The sequence below is a fragment of the Quercus robur genome, chromosome 2, assembly GCF_932294415.1.
Source record: "Quercus robur chromosome 2, dhQueRobu3.1, whole genome shotgun sequence".
NCBI lineage: Eukaryota > Viridiplantae > Streptophyta > Magnoliopsida > Fagales > Fagaceae > Quercus > Quercus robur.
Window position 1 is genome coordinate 68,603,067 of NC_065535.1, and position 16,342 is coordinate 68,619,408.

The 16,342-nt window shown below is 33.6% G+C and overlaps 1 long non-coding RNA gene across 1 annotated transcript; it reads right to left on the bottom strand.

Moving 5' to 3' along the window:
- Positions 1–9,066: 9,066 nt before the first annotated feature.
- LOC126714702 (uncharacterized) lies at positions 9,067–11,487 on the bottom strand. The gene is made up of 2 exons (XR_007651663.1): positions 10,841–11,487; positions 9,067–9,522 (listed from the first exon to the last, which is right to left on the bottom strand). It is a non-coding gene; the product is annotated as an uncharacterized LOC126714702 (long non-coding RNA).
- Between the last annotated feature and the right edge of the window lie 4,855 nt (positions 11,488–16,342).

The following is a 16,342-nucleotide window of genomic DNA, read 5'->3' on the forward strand; positions in this document are numbered from 1 at the left end:
AAATGGTAGCTTTAACAGAAGTGTAGGCCAATGGAAAGTAATAGATAGGGTTGTTAAGGCCTTGCTTGCAGCCCAAACTTCTTTAATTGATCAACTTGCGCTTCTTTTTTTTTTTTTTTTTTTTTTTTTTTTTTTTTTTTTTTTAGAAACAAACACAAACACACACACTAGGAAGAGGGAAAGAGATTTTAACACAAAAACATACCACAACTCCACTTAAAAGCCATGATTAACTTGCTTATTATACAAAGCATTGATTGATCTACTAGTAGCCCATCTCCCATATGGTCTGGTTCAATCATTTTTTTTTTAGTTCTATTTAGTCAGTCCATTATAAAATTATTTTTATTCTTTGATAAGTACCATACTACCATTGTAATAGTTATATTATTATAGTATGATTTATTTGTGGAAAAATAGCCGGTCCAAGATTGGACATGGAGGAAGAAGTCAAGATGCCATTTTTTGAGAGGTGCCTTCAAAAGTCAATATTTACCTCAACAAGGTTTATTTCCTTCAAGTTTGTATTTTTGCATGCATAGTTGCTTGTCTTTTTTTTTTTTTTTTTTTTTTTCCAACGAAATTAGGGCATAAGTTTTTGGTTCAATTTTGACTTGGTTATATTTGAACTGTTTTTTGTTCGATTCTGACTTGTTTAAATTTGACTTTTTTTGTTCACTTGGCTGGATTTTTATTACTTTCATTTCCTTAAATTATATGTGTAGCTCAAATGTGAAACTATTTGTAATGGTGTTTTGTTTGCAGGGTCGCACCAATTTTATAATTTTTATTTTTATTTTTATGATGGATATAACTAAGGTGTAATTGCACTTTTGGTCCCTATATTTTGAGTCTAATTCTATTTTGGTCTCTACTTTTCTGTTTTACCAGTTTTAGTCCCTAAAATGAAAAATGTGTTCCATCTTGGTTCTTGTCGTCATCTCACTAATGGAAATTACTGATGTGGCAAACGAAGTGCACTGTTAGCATAGTAAATGCTAATATGACCATTAAAATAATATTAAAAAATTATTTGATATTTAAAATATGTCACTTCAGCATTTTAATTTAAATTTTAAAACAAAGAATTTATAATTTATCAATTTTAATTTTAATTGGAAAAAAAATGACTTTTTGAATTTTAGAGATTGAGATCTTTTTTAGTAACTTTCTCAATTTCTATTAAACTTTCTTGGCAATCAAACATAACATAAATGTTAAATCTTAAAAACTCAAACAAAATCTCCAAGCTTTCTATCTCTTTACGAAAATCTCAAGCTGTCTCTCCAAACTATCTCTCTCTACAAAAGGCTCTAAGCGCAAGGTGAAGGTGGAGGTGGGTTTTAGCTGAAGGGGTTGACTAAAGGCGGGCTCTCTCTCTCTCTAAATCCATGGCTGAAATTCTAACTCTCTCTCTCTAAATTAATGGCCAAAAACCCAGTTTTCTCTATCTCTAAACCTTGGCCAAAAACCTAACTCTCTCTCTCTCTCTCTCTCTCTCTCTAAACCCATGGCCGAAAACCCAGTTCTCTCTCTCTCTCTCTCTCTCTCTCTCTCTCTCTCTCTCTCTCTCTCTCTCTCTCTCTCTCTCTCTCTCTCTCAAAGAAAGTTTGGGTTGAGTTTTGTGTTTGTGAGTCAAAAATCTGGGTTTGAGTTTGTCTTTGTGTAATTGTTGAATGTCTTTGAGTTTTGTCTCTATGTAATTGTTGAAAAAAATTGGGTTGAGTTTTGGGTTTGGGTTCCGAAATTCTGTCTATGTAATTGTGGGCATGTCTTTGTGTTTGGTAAATTTGAGTGATCTTATGGGTCTGGTTGCTATGAAATTGTAAGAAAAGAAAAGAAAATCATATATGGGCAACCAAACATGGTAACTGGGGAAGAAAATAAAGAATATGATTGACTTGAGAAGAATAACCATGTCCTAAGTTCTTCATGTTCTTCCAAAAAAAAAATTAAAAAAATTATTTAAATTTTAAAAAATAAGAAGTTTAGAAATGTTTTTCTTGATTATTTGATCTGATGTGGCATATTTTAAATTTTAAAATATTATTTTAATGGTCATGTTAGCATTTACTGTGCTAATAGTGTACTTTGTTTGCTACATTAGCAATTTCTATTAGTAAGATGACGGTAGGGACTAAAATGGAACGCATTTTTCATTTAGGAACTAAAAGTGGTAAAATAGAAAAGTAGGGACCAAAATGGAAATGGACCCAAAATGTAAGGACCAAAAGTGCATTTATGCCTATAACTAATGATAATTTTTGTATTTTAATTCTGTTTAACAAATTTGTATGTCATTCATATATGTTTTGTAGGACATAATGACAAAACTACTTTGCATTCACCACACGAGGTATAGCTTGATGGTAAGAGTCCTTGTCCTAACACGCAAAAAGGAGCGGTTCGTGTGATAGCCCAAGTAAGACCCGTGTGGTACACGTGGTATGACCCATTGTTGTCATGTAGTGTGTCACACCGGAAACCCCCTTTTTATTTATTAAAAAAAAAAAAAAAAAAAAACCTACTTTGCATTCTTTTTTTAATTATTTATCTAAATTCTGTTTACATATTTTCTTGTCCACGTCTACTTTATAGTTTATATGTGTTAGTTTATAAGATCAAGCAGTACTTGTGGTAGACAGAAATTGAAACTTAACTCCACTGATGCTTGCCTTTGTTATGAACAGCAAGGCATATGTTAGAATGCCTGTTCTAGTTAGATGTGATGATACATCTATGTGAAAGATCCAATTCATGAGTTTTGAAGGTCTAAATCAGCTACCAAAAAAGGATTGTTTCTACTTAAATTGATAAAACATATAGCCACAGGTGTTTGGCTTGCAAAATGTTGCAACATTACTACAATGTTACAAGAATGTGGATATTACCGTTAGTTTAGTTGTACACAATATTATGGAAAAGTACAATGCCATTTATAATATATTAAGATTCCCCAAATAGTTCATGACCCGACCTAATAGCCCACAAATATGCGAGATTTTAATATTATTAATCCAAAATTCAGCAAGTAAAGATTTAAGATGACAAAAAATTTATATACTGACTATTGACACGGATTTTAAGTGTTGAAGCTTCCTCATCACATGATCCAATAAATAATATAGTTGACGACATTATATGAATCATACATGATCTACCTAAGTTAGTAGTATGCTAGCAAACTTTACATAATATATATATAGTTTAAAATAAATTTGATCTAAAATGTTATTTTAACAAACTTATTAAATTTACATTCAAATCAATATTTGTTTCCCTATTTTATTTTAATATAATTTTTTCCTCTCATCTCAAATAAATAAATAAACATTGATCATGTACGTGAACTTAATAAGTTTTTAAAATGTCTTTTTAAATAAAATTTATTTAAAATTATGTTTGTTGCGTTTGCAAGAACTGAACCATGTATATATACTTACATTATGTCAGCAACTATGTCATCTATAGGATAGTGCGATGATACTTAGCAGTCAGTATGTAGAATTTTTTAAATATATTTTTTGGTTTACATTATTTCTTTATTTATGGGTATTCATCTTAAGAAATCTTTACTAGCTAAATATTTGGACTATTTTAATGTTAAAATCTCGTGGGTTTGAAGGCTATTAGGTGAGCTGTAGGTTATTTAGTGACCCTTAATTTTGTGTAGACTTAATAACCCCACGTCATATGATAGCAATTAATAATACCATATGCAATATCAGGGTCTTGGTGGTGCTATCAATGAGGCACACCACATTTGTTAAAGCGCTAATACTTGATAACTTCACATAATGACAATGGTTAATACAACATGTATCATCGGGTTATGGTGGGACTATCATTGTGAGCATAGCACATTCGATAAAGTGCCGCTACTCGAATGCCTTAACTTTTGAAGTATTATGTTAAGAGAGTGACTCCTACCACAAACCCAAACCTTAATATATTATATATGATTTGAACTTGTTATTCTACTTTTCCATGATATTGTGTACAACTAATCTAACCAAAATTGTTATGTCACGTGTGTAACTAAATTTAACAAAAATATGTTTAGAAGTCATTTTGATAAGAAAGATCTTGATTTGGGCATGAAAACCACAAAAACATGTGATGGCATTTATCTTGTTCAGTCATTATATTGAGAAAATTTTGAAAAAATATAACTATCATGAATGCAAAAATGTCATTACTCATTTTGATTCTTTGGCATAAGTGTTTAGAAATATTGTTGAACTCACTGGATCTCACACACTACTCACAAAGATATCCAAACGTTAAATTGAGATAGAAGAAAACGTCTCATATCTTTTTGTCAAGTTATGTATATCATGTTAAAGTAAACATAGTTTTTTATTAAAAAAAAAAAAAAAAAAAAACCATAACAATTCCTTCTTAATTGTTATCGATTTTAATTTGAATCTACAACTAATAGCAAAAAGAGTTGTACCACACAACATTATAACATTAGCTATATATTTTTACGCATAAACACACATTGTGCAAAAAGTACCAAGTTTTCAATTTTTGTTTAATTCTCTTTGAAGGGTAAAGAATTAAGCAAAATAAGTTGTTGTAGTTTTAGCTGGGTATCCTCTCCTTTTTCCTTCAGCCATTTTAACAATCGCATTCCTGCGTTTATAAAACTTTTTACATTTTCTGCATGCAGAAAAGTTCCAATAATATCTAGAAACTTACCATGTTCTGATTAGCTAGGGTCTCAATTGTCTCGGCCAATTTTGAACATGTAAGAACAAAGCTTCGATTGATTCCACAAAGTTCCTGGACAGCCTCCTTATTACTGCAGGTGGATTCAATAAGTGAAGCAATACTCTCAGCTGAAACAAATCATTATGGAGCGTAAGCTGTTGACAGCATACATCCTGAGCTTTTTGAGGTCCTCAATGTCATCAACAACCTTCACCAAATTAAGCAACTTCAAAGTCATGGAACTTTTCATCGAATTCTAATTTAAATTTCTCTCAGTTTCACCTATTATTATAATATATATATATATATATATAGAGAGAGAGAGAGAGAGAGAGAGAGAGAGAGAGAGAGAGAGAGAGGACTTATAAACTTGAATTGTTTTTAGTTTTATAAAAAAAAGGCTCATAAATATAAAATTATTCAAAAATTATGTTTTTTATGGTTTACTTATATTGGACTCATCATTTTTTACACTAAATTAACTTATTTAGCACAAAAATTAAAAAAATTAAATTAAATAGGACACCTGTCGCAAAAAGAAACTCTAATTAAAATCCAATTTTTACATCGAATTAACTCACTTGGCACAAAAATTTAAAAACTTAAAATAGATGGGACACATGACGCAAAATTAGACTCTAATTGAATTCCAATTTGAAATCTAATTGGATTTTCTTTCAGCTTTACCTATTGTGGGGACCGGTCCAAAATAACAGGCTGGCTGGGCCCTGGGTCCGTTTGAGGACGCGGCCTGTCCGAGGAGTCAGCGTGGCCCAAGCAATCCTTATTCAGGCCCATTGGGGGCAAAGAGAACATGTCCGAGGAGTAATTTCTCCTCGGATACTGCAAAATTCGGAGTAAAGGTACATCCAAGCCACTATAGTCCATCTTCCAAATACGTAAAAAGGAAGGAAACCCGAAATATCTCAGCAAATGTTACCACCATCACATTAAATGCATTACAACTACTCTCCTGGCCGCATTAATGAGGAGAAGACTCCTGAACAGTGCTACCTTGGCTACCGCAACTCACAAAGAATTGAGAGGGGTGTCTGATGGGACAGGTGCTCAAGTGGGGGTTTGGATGATCAACAAGTATAAAGCCCAGATGATTGGAAATTGCCTATATAATATGTAAAGGTCCCCCAAGAGAAGGGACGGGAGAAAAGGAGAGAATACTGTAGAGAAGTCTGACTGTATTGATCTGTATCTATTAATCAAGTTTTTAGCCTTATCATTTCTGGGGACCTTTCTACACAGTGGCATTTTCGTTCTTGTTTGTGTATTCCCTTAACACATGCATCAAACCGATTAAACTAACTGAAACCGAGTTCTTTAGCCCATACTCTACAAAAATTCATTGTGTGGGACCTTTTGGACCAAGACTTGAGCAACAAGGATTGGGTCACCAAATTGTTCACCTACACCTATTATTTACCTATTATTTTATACTAGCTTGTAACTCCATGCATATGTATGGATACACTTAAAAATATATAATAAGATACATAATATAATTTGTAAATATACAATTTAAATACTATTGATAGTCATTTTTTATATTTTGTTAACTCTTTAAAAAAATTTGTAAGGATATTATTTGGTATAAAATATAAATTGTTCATTTAAAAAAAAATTATTGTGAAGCACTTTTTTTTTTTTTTTTTACGAATCATTTATTCTAGATTCTTTGATTTTTGTACTTAATAACTCATTCGGATGAATATTTATGATGTGGTCCCACATTTGATTTTAAAATTAAGAAATAAAACTCTTTAAGAATAAATAATTTAGGACACATGGTGCAAAATTGAAACCCTTATTTGGAATTTTATTTTGAGTTTCTCTGAGTTTCACTTATTATTATATATATAGATATATAGATATAGATGGCAATAATTCCATTTGGGTATGAAAAATCATTTCCATTTCCATAATAGATTATGCATATTTCATATAAAAATTTTTTCCTCTTAGATCTGAATGTATTTTTAGGAATATTATTGCTCTTTGACTTCGCAATTTGCATGATTAGTGGAGATGCAAGTTTTGACTTTGGTAACCCAATATTCGACTGATCGTTAAATTTGAGTTGAGTTGTATATAGTTTACAAGGTTCTATCGTTCGACGATGGGTGAAATGATTCCTAACCCAAATTATTCAGGTTGAGTGGCAGGTGCACCCCAAACCCAATCCACCCAACCTGTGGATTCCCCTAGATAAGGTAATTTAAAAATAATAATAATAATTTTCTAATTGTTTTTTAATAAATAAAAATTTTAAAATTAAAAGTTCAATATACTATAAAATTCTTATATTAAAAAAGAAATAATTCCTAGTGGTGTCACATTTAGTATAAAGGACAAAATTTAAGTACAGTTCTTTAGGTATAATTGCTTAGGTTCCCACTCTTATATTTTAGACACCTGTCTAACTAGTTAACTCAACAAACAGACGTTATAAGACCCATCTCCTTTTGTTTTCTTCTCCTTTTTTTTCTCCCCTGGCCCGTGAGAAAGCAAATAGATTCTTTAAGTTAAAAATCTAAGAAAGCTTCTTTAATTTAGACCTATTTGGCACTAAATTTGAGAAGGCTTTAGTATAATAATTCTTTGGGTTTTTTTTCTCTTTTCTCTTTTTCTTCAAAATCCTCTCATCTTTTTATGGCTTACCAGCAATCCACACTTTTTCTCTCTAAAAGTTTTCCTTGTAGTTGTTGTTTCTTTCTTTTTCTTTTTTCTCCGAGAAAAATCATACATGCATTGGTGATTTTGAGTGCAAATTTGGCTCCTCACTCCTAAAATCTTTGTCTTTTGGTTTCCATTGAAGGTCTCTCAATCTCTTTGGATTTTTCTAAATAATTTCTTGAATTTGGGATTTTCCTTTTGAGTTTCTTGCATCTCAGATTAGTTTATCTCTAAATCAAAACATGGTTTGAAATTTTGGTTGGTTCCCGAGAAAACATTGGTAAACAAAAAAGAAGTTGAAATCTTTGAGGTTAAATTTCATTTATAAGATTTAGAGTCTTAGACTATTTAGTGGGTTAGTTGAAGAGTTGAATAGATCTGGCTTTCTCATAGGTAAGGTAGGAAAAACATAAGGAAAAAAAAGAAAACAGAGAAAGTTAATGTTTATTTGTTGAATTTATTAATTAGACACATGTCTAAAATATAAGAGAAGAACCTAAGTAATTGTATCTAAGGAACTGTATCTAAGTTTTGCCCTTAGTATAAAACTAACATAACATTAGATAATACTAACATAAACTTAAACATAACATAAAATACATAACACAAATAAACTTAAATATAATATTTGATACACACTCAATACTGAAGGTGTCGACATAAATTGTCATAAGGATATTTTAATGACTTTATTAGGTATCGGTCCTAGTTTAAGACAATGTTTCATTTGTGGGGTGTGAATTGTCTACCGGTGGATGTGGTAGCTCTTCTGCAAACTACAACATATACTATCAAAGTCTATGGAGTAACATCAAATTATTCCCATTGCATTCATTTCATTGCATGCCTTTATTTTTTATTTCTTCACGTTGCGCTTTAGCTTGTGAAGTGAAACAAGATCCACCAAAAATACTTCGAGTAATATCAGCAAACATTAACATTCCTTTGACGTTGTCTTCCCCACCATCGGCAACACATCCACAACTAACCCCTTCATTACCTCCATATCTTATAAGGTGATGGTCATCTCTCTATGTGGTAGGTGGAATGTGTGCGTCTCTGGACATCATCGTTCTACTAAAGTGGAGAGTTGAGTGTAACCAACAAGTTTAAACAGTGGCAATATTCAACCAAAAAAATCTTTAATTGATACTACTAACAACAACAATGTTACTACTAACTATAATTCATTACTTAATTAAAATAATAGTTAAATTATTATTATAATTATATTTTTGGGTTGTGATTTTCGAAAATGGGAAGAATAAAATTTATTTTAGGATAAGAATAATAAATTTCATTTTAGGATGTAAAATATTTTCTAGAAAATAAATATTTTCCGGAAATGCTATTTTCGGGAAAGGAAAATGTATTCAGGCTGTTTGGCTGTCTCGGAATTCGTTTTACAGAAAATCAATTCCCATGTTTGGTTCGATCAAACATTTTACGAAAAATGGAATTTGTTTTTTACGGAAAATCAATTCCCATGTTTGGTTTGTGGATCATTTTACGGAAAATATGAAATGCCTTACAAATTCAAGCACCTGCATTACCTAGACAAACCTGTAACAGTACAAAACTAATCATCCAAATTCAAGCACTTGCATTGCCTAGACATATTTGTAACAGTACAAAAATAATCATCCACTTCAACATCAAAAATAATCATTTGAATATACCCATAATATTTATATAAAAACAGCCACATCAATCATTCACCATTAGCATTACACCTCCATGGTGTACAAAAATGATACCTACTCGTGGTATCTGAATAGTACAAATACATAATTTGGGCAATTGTATCGTCCCAATAATATAAAACACTACATATATAATACAATGGTAGGTCAATACTAGTACTACAACAAAAGTTAATTCCTAAAGCTACCGTCATAGTCAACATGAAACAGACAAGTCAAAGTTGTGAGAACAAAAAACCATCCAACCACAGCTTTCTCAGCCTAACATTCTTGGCTAGAAATCCCAGTGCTGCCTTCTCATTTTCACAAAGATGGTCAAACGCAGTTGCGAGCATGTCTTCACTATACCCATCCGTCATCATAGCCATGACCTCATTGTAAAGAGCTGTGTAATCCACCGGGCCCCGGTTGATAACTGCACACAATACCATCACAATCAATATTTGCACCAACAAATCACATTGCATTCTATTTCTGTATAATTGTAACACCAACAACAGTTAAATTCTTAAATCAATAGTTACAAAATGGATAATTAAAAAAAGTAAATAAATAAACAAATATATATATATATATATATAGATCGGATCAGAGAGGGTGGGTAGGAGGTTGGGTTGTTTATGGGTTTGAGGGAATGTGGATCAGAGGTTAGGTTTTGGTCGAAGGTGTGTGGATCAGACTGAGAAACTCACTCATTGTGGATTTTGGCTAGATGGGTTTGAGGGAATGTGGATCGGAGGTCAGGTTTTGGTTGGAGGTGTATGGATTGGAGGTGTGTGGATCAGAAGTGTGTGGATTGGATTGAGAAACTCACTCACCGTGGGTCGGATTAGGACTGAGAAATGGAAACTCACTCACCGTGGGTTGGATCGGGACTGAGGAATGGAAAGGAAACTCACCGTGGGTCGAATCGGGACTGAGAAATGGAAAGGAAACTCATCGTGGGTCTGCGTTTGGCGCTCGTTAGACTGTGGGTGGATCTGTGAAGAGTGCGTGTGGAGTGCGCTGTGAGGAGTGCGCTGTTGTGAGAGAGCTCAAACCGTGTTGTGTGAGGAGTGGAATGGTTTGAAGTGAAAATATGAATGGAAATGATTTTACGGGTGTTTTGGGTTATTTTACGGTTAAAGGGGAAAAGTATTTCAGTTGACTGAATTTACTAGCTCAACCAAACAATCAAGTTTTATGGAAAAGCATTTCTGAAAGTAATTTGAAATGGAAACTCACTCACCGTGGGTTGGATTGGGACTGAGAAATGGAAAGTAAACTCACCGTGGGTCGAATCGGGACTGAGAAATGGAAAGGAAACTCACCGTGGGTCTGTGTTTGGCGCTCGTTAGACTATGGGTGGAGCTGTGAGGAGTGCGTGTGGAGTGCGCTGTGAGGAGTGCGCTGCTGTGAGAGAGCTTAGACTGTGTTGTGTGAGGAGTGGAATGGTTTGAAGTGAAAATATGAACGGAAATGATTTTACGGGTGTTTTGGGTTATTTTATGGTCAAAGGGGAAAAGTATTTCAGTTGACTGAATTTAAAAATAATCAAGTTTTACGGAAAAGCATTTCCAAAAGCAATTTGAAGCCAAAACAGACACAGCCTCAGCATAACATATTAAAGAGAGGTCACGCGCAGAAAATTGGAGATATGTATTCTAAATTCATTAATAAATTAAACAACACATCCAACTCAGTCACCAGAATATGCAGAATATTTAGCAAAAATCAAGTCAATATTCATTTACCTTCTTACCCACACCGCCCATCCCAAGATTATATACGATGGCACTGTGTCCATACAAATGCCATCTCTCCATAACGGGGTATTTGTATGCTTCAAATTCTTCGAGTAAAGAGAAAGAAAGAAGATATGATGTAGAAGAATTCCACACCAAATTTGATCTGCTAAAATAGTGGGACTGGTGCTGGGGGAGTGAGTTAACGCAAGAACGGAGATATGATATATAGAGCTTGGCTTAGAAATAGAAGGACGAAAATTGAAATTTGATTCAAGAAGATTTGAAGTCCGGGTTTAATACAGAGACAAAAACAAAATCTGGGATACAGAACTAAAGAGATTCGAACCTGTCATACCTTTATCTCATTTTAGTCACGAGAGTGAGATTCATACTTGTCAGACCCTTATGTGATTTTGGATCTTCCTACCTACGGGCAGTGATGGAAACTGAAAAAAGTTGTTAATAATAGATGGTTAAAGTCTGAAAAAATAGTTTACGATCACTGCTGGCCTCTCTGCTACTCAAAGTTTCCCTCTTCATCTTGAAACAACGCCCATGTATGGCCACAGAGAGTACTGTCTTTTTTCTTTTGTTTTCTTTAGGTGAAAGGAAAGGACTTACTACTTGTCATGTCAACTGTGAAAAGACTTGCTTTTTTCTCTTGCATTGCATGGAATACCACCTCTGCTGAAGCCAACAGTATAAAATGTGCCTATGAGGCCCACCGTCTAAATCATTTTCACCCTTTTTGGGCCGAGGTTTATGACCCTAGTTTAGACAAATGGGAGGCCCTGGTTGAACTTGAACCTCCCACTATAATTAGTGCGTGTTGCTCTACTTTGGGCCGAAGAAGATTATTGTTGCTTCTAAATATCTGTACAATGTGATTACTGGGTCCTGGGAAACTATAGCCTACTGGGTCTGGGTTGTAAAATTTTCAATGTCTGGCAAGCCGTTAAGGTTGGAGATATGATATGGTGGTTCGGCTCTCACATGGTTATGTACACATAACTAATAACTATGTTTAATATCGTGTCAATTTGATAGTTACTCTCCATGTTACAATGGTATTCTTTGAATGAGGATAACTGAGTTGTGTTCAACAATTGGAATGGTGTGAGTAAGACCCTTGACTAAACATAAGCTGATTTTTGGCCAAACTATAAGCAGGGAAGTAGATTTATCCATGGGAGTTCCAAGGTCTTTTATTAACCCATGATACATATCTGAGATATGCTCTTCATAACAATAATATAAACCACAACTCTAGAAAGTGCTTCAATAAATATGTGATATATGATCTTCATAAAATACAAGCTAAAGTAACAATTTGACATTTAAGAAATCAGTTACTCAGCCCAGAAAAAGAAATCGACCATGGATACAACTTGTAGAGCTGGAAATGTTTAGCTGCATGTATTGAACACCTCAACAGCAAAGACAAATAGTGTGTAACTCTGTCTGGTCTCTTTGTTAACCTAGCCACCATTTGTAGTCCTAAGGCAGGCTCAACAAATGCATTTTTCTGGTAACCATTTTTCTTTTTTTTGCTTCCTGAATAGGTTTGCCCTTGGAATCTTGGATTGATCTTTTTCCTTTTTTTGATATTGGTACCATACTGCTGCAGATTTGAGGAAGGTTCTTTATTTGTCAACTTAAATTGTGGGTTGCCTTTTGATTTTAATTCATTATAAAGTGCTTATTCCTGCAGTTTGAAAATGGTTCTTTTATTTCCTCCTTTGCAATTCCCTTTAAATTTTAAAGTCTATTTTCCTATCCCATTCTAGTTATAAAACAATATAGAAAAAGGGAGGGGAGGCTCCTTTTTCCATCTTTAGAGTAGATTTCAGATTTCTTTGGAAACTACCACGAGTTTCCCTTTCCCCCCATTCTAGTAGATTTCAAATTTCATGTCATGAATGCAACCTCTTTATGTTACTTAGGTGCAACTTTCTGAGATAGGTTAGGAAATTGATAAGAATTTGTTTCACAATACACATACTCTGCATGTTACTCTCCCTCCCTTCCCCAAACTTTTCCTTCTGTCTTTGTAGTGAAGGGTAAATGTTTCAATCTCTTAGAAATTAGAGGGCTTATACACACAAACACAAAGGGAAAGAAGTGGAAAATGAAGATGAACTACTGAGGAAGAGAATAACTATTTTGTATTTTGTTACTCGCTTGGTTACAAATGGAACAATACATGGATTTAAATAGCCTTCATTCACTCTCTTAATAAATTTTTTCGTTTGTCTTAACTTTCATGCAAGTTTATTTACTTCATGAACTCCTCACATGATTAAACTTCATTTACCTAAATAGTATTTTTAACTTCCAACAACTAAATAATCCCAACAACAAAAAAAAATTCTCAACCATGCACCCTAAGACAAAAAATACAGCAAACCACAACCACTGATCCAAGCATTCACTGCTTCCAAATTACTAGCAAAAGAAAGAGTGGCAGAAAGGTAATAACAAGGCTATGGACGCAAATATCGTTGTTGTGAGAAAATGAGGAGACAAATCAGCAGCAGCAGAGGCACCATTTCCAGTGCGTGTGTTAGGAGATGGAGTTGGTATGGATGAGTGCACATAACTCCAAATGGAGTCAGACATTACCACCGATAGAAGCATTGCAAATATCATGCAAATTGAGGCAAAGGGAACCCATAACACTCTAGTTGCCATTTCCAGTGAGTTTAGGCAATGAGTAAGGCTTGTGTCTCAAAGTGGCAGCTTTATATATAGAAGTGCAGGGTGATGGAAGGTCATATATAGGGTAGTTAATGCCGTGCCTTCTGTCCAAGTCTTCCTTATTTTAACAACATGCTTACCATACAAGGCATTGGTCGATCTAGTAATCCACCAGTCAGGTTCAAACATTTTGTCTAGTTCTATTTAGCTAGTTCATGATGGAATTATTGTTAATTAATTTTTTGACAACTATTATAATAATTATAATAATACATATTATATATTATTAATCGTGGAAAAATAGTCAGTCCAAGATTATGATCTCTTGCATGGTATTTGATAAGGAGAATATGGAGGAAGAAGTCAAGGTGCCTTAAAAAGTCAATATTTAGCACGCTAGTGTTCACACAACAATAAAGAATGAATATTCTGCGTTTTGGAAGATAAACTATAAAGAAATTAAAAATATTTATTGTATTTCCATATACTTGAGACCGTCTGGATCAAAGTACGTGGTGGGCTGCCAAGAACTCCATCATGTTTACATTGGTCATTGGACAAACCAGCCTAAAATTTATGGCTTGATGCGGGTCAATTAAGGCAGTACAATGGAATTCTGAATTTCTAAAGCAGTTCATTGCTGCACGATATGAAATTAGTTACAACAGACTTGTATACTCCAGGACATTGAATATGTTATGCTGCTCATAGTTAGGTGAAGCTGATAATGAATTTCCATGTGTTAACTTCTTCATTGTTCACCAGGTTATGCTTTTTTGTTATTAGCAATTTGTTGAATGATTGATAGGGTTACATGATTCTGTATGTACTATTCAAGTGAGTCCAAGGCACTTTCAATTTGATGAACCATGGAACCTTCTTAGGAGTTATGAATGCAGAAAGATCCAACAAATTCAACTTGTACCGGTTGGCCTAGGTATATTAGACCAATGTGACAGAGATGTGAAAACCACACACACACACACAAAAAACAAAGATGAAATCGCTTCTAAATAGCCTTCTTAAGTTGGGATGACGTTGCTAGTAATTACTGCTTTATGCTTGTTCCTACTAATTCCTTATGCTACCATTTGCCTTAAAATCTCCATTTGTGTCAAATCCCACACCCCTATCTAATTGCCAAGAAGATGGACAAAGAAAAATTAAAGGATCTTGCATTGCTAAGCTTTAGATTGTTAGAGATGTAATTTGAAAGCAAAAATATAATAACTTGCAAGTCAAATAGTCTGAGGCGGTTACTTTGTTTTAAGGAGATGCAAGTTTAATATACTTGTCATTCAACAAGAATTCTAGCACTCAATTTGTATTTCTAATCATTTGAATATTATGAGTTAAATAGCTGTATCATTGCAGCAATGCCAAAGGCCTTCTAAGTAAATGGCAGAGGATGTCTTAAGTTAGACATATGATTGAAAGTCTAAGGCAAGCCAGTATATTGTACCTCAAGTGCATTAGAAATTCATAAAAGCATTGAATTGTGGCAGTTTATCATCTTAGAATCTTTCCATCTTGCACCCAACATAGTTCTTGTCAATTTTTGCTTCTTCAAAAGTACTGTGCAAATTATGTTCAAGTATTATAATTGTGAGAACCGTGTGAAACCAAGCTGAAAAAGACATGAATCAGTACAAAGCTGTAATATCCGTAGGAGTATTGCTTAGCATATTGTAACAGAAATACTTCTTCAATTGTTGGAATAGCAACATGAATCATTCTAGTATTCCAGCCTATCAATAGTCCAATATTGGGTTGAATCACCACACCATTTATGTTCTTTCTCTAAGTTCTCTCACATTCTCTCCTTCCTCACAATTATAGCCTAATTTTTTTTTGATTAAGACAAAAGCTGGAAGTAAGAAAACCATGATAATTAATTCAGAACAAAAGAATAGAACTCTAGGAGCTCATTTGGCCAAATGATGGTGATCCTTAGGACATTATATATGTTTCTTCAAGGAAAGATTTTTGTAGAAGTGTGGAGTCTTTTCTTAGCCACTATCTTCTTGTTCTGCCGGTACTTGAAGTCATTTTTTGATAGGCTATCTTGTATCATTTGGCTTTGTGGGAGAAAGTGAAAAACAAAAACAGATGGACCATAGGGGCCTTTCTATGAAGTAAAAGGAATTTGCAATGAAAAGCTAACATAAAACTAAGGTGGCTTTGGCATGTGGTACTCAGACTGGGATATTCAAAAGGGTCTGATAACCTAGCATGTTAAATGTATATTCCTTGCACCAATATTTGTTATTCCACTTGAGTGATGAAAGTCATTTGAGAATTGACGCCCAATTCTTAAATTTGGGTCTTTTATTAGGAAACAAAAAAGAGTATATACACGACCAGTATTAGCTGTTTGTTGTTTTCATTCAATTGCTTATTCATGGTCCTTGAAGAGACGGTTAGATCTATATACTCCCATGCAATTCTGATTTCTAAAATTTCTTCCCATTCTAATAGAAGAAGTACTCAGTTTTAAACTCTCCCCTAAACTAGAAAGAAATAGATTTCACTGGAAAATTTCCAGTGGAAATCAATGCTAATGAGTTCCATTGTTATGCCTGCAACTTCAGCATATTACCATGAATAAAATTTGCTATTCATGTTTCAGACAAATAAAAAAACAATTGATTGATTTGGTATAAGAAACTGAATTAGACTGACAACTATCACATTGTGATCAGAATTATTCCCATGTTACTATGAATAAAACTACATCCAAAGTAAGAGTCTGATAACAACTTATTATAGCAAACAAGAAAAATTCGTTCTCAAACATGCATCCATCAACAC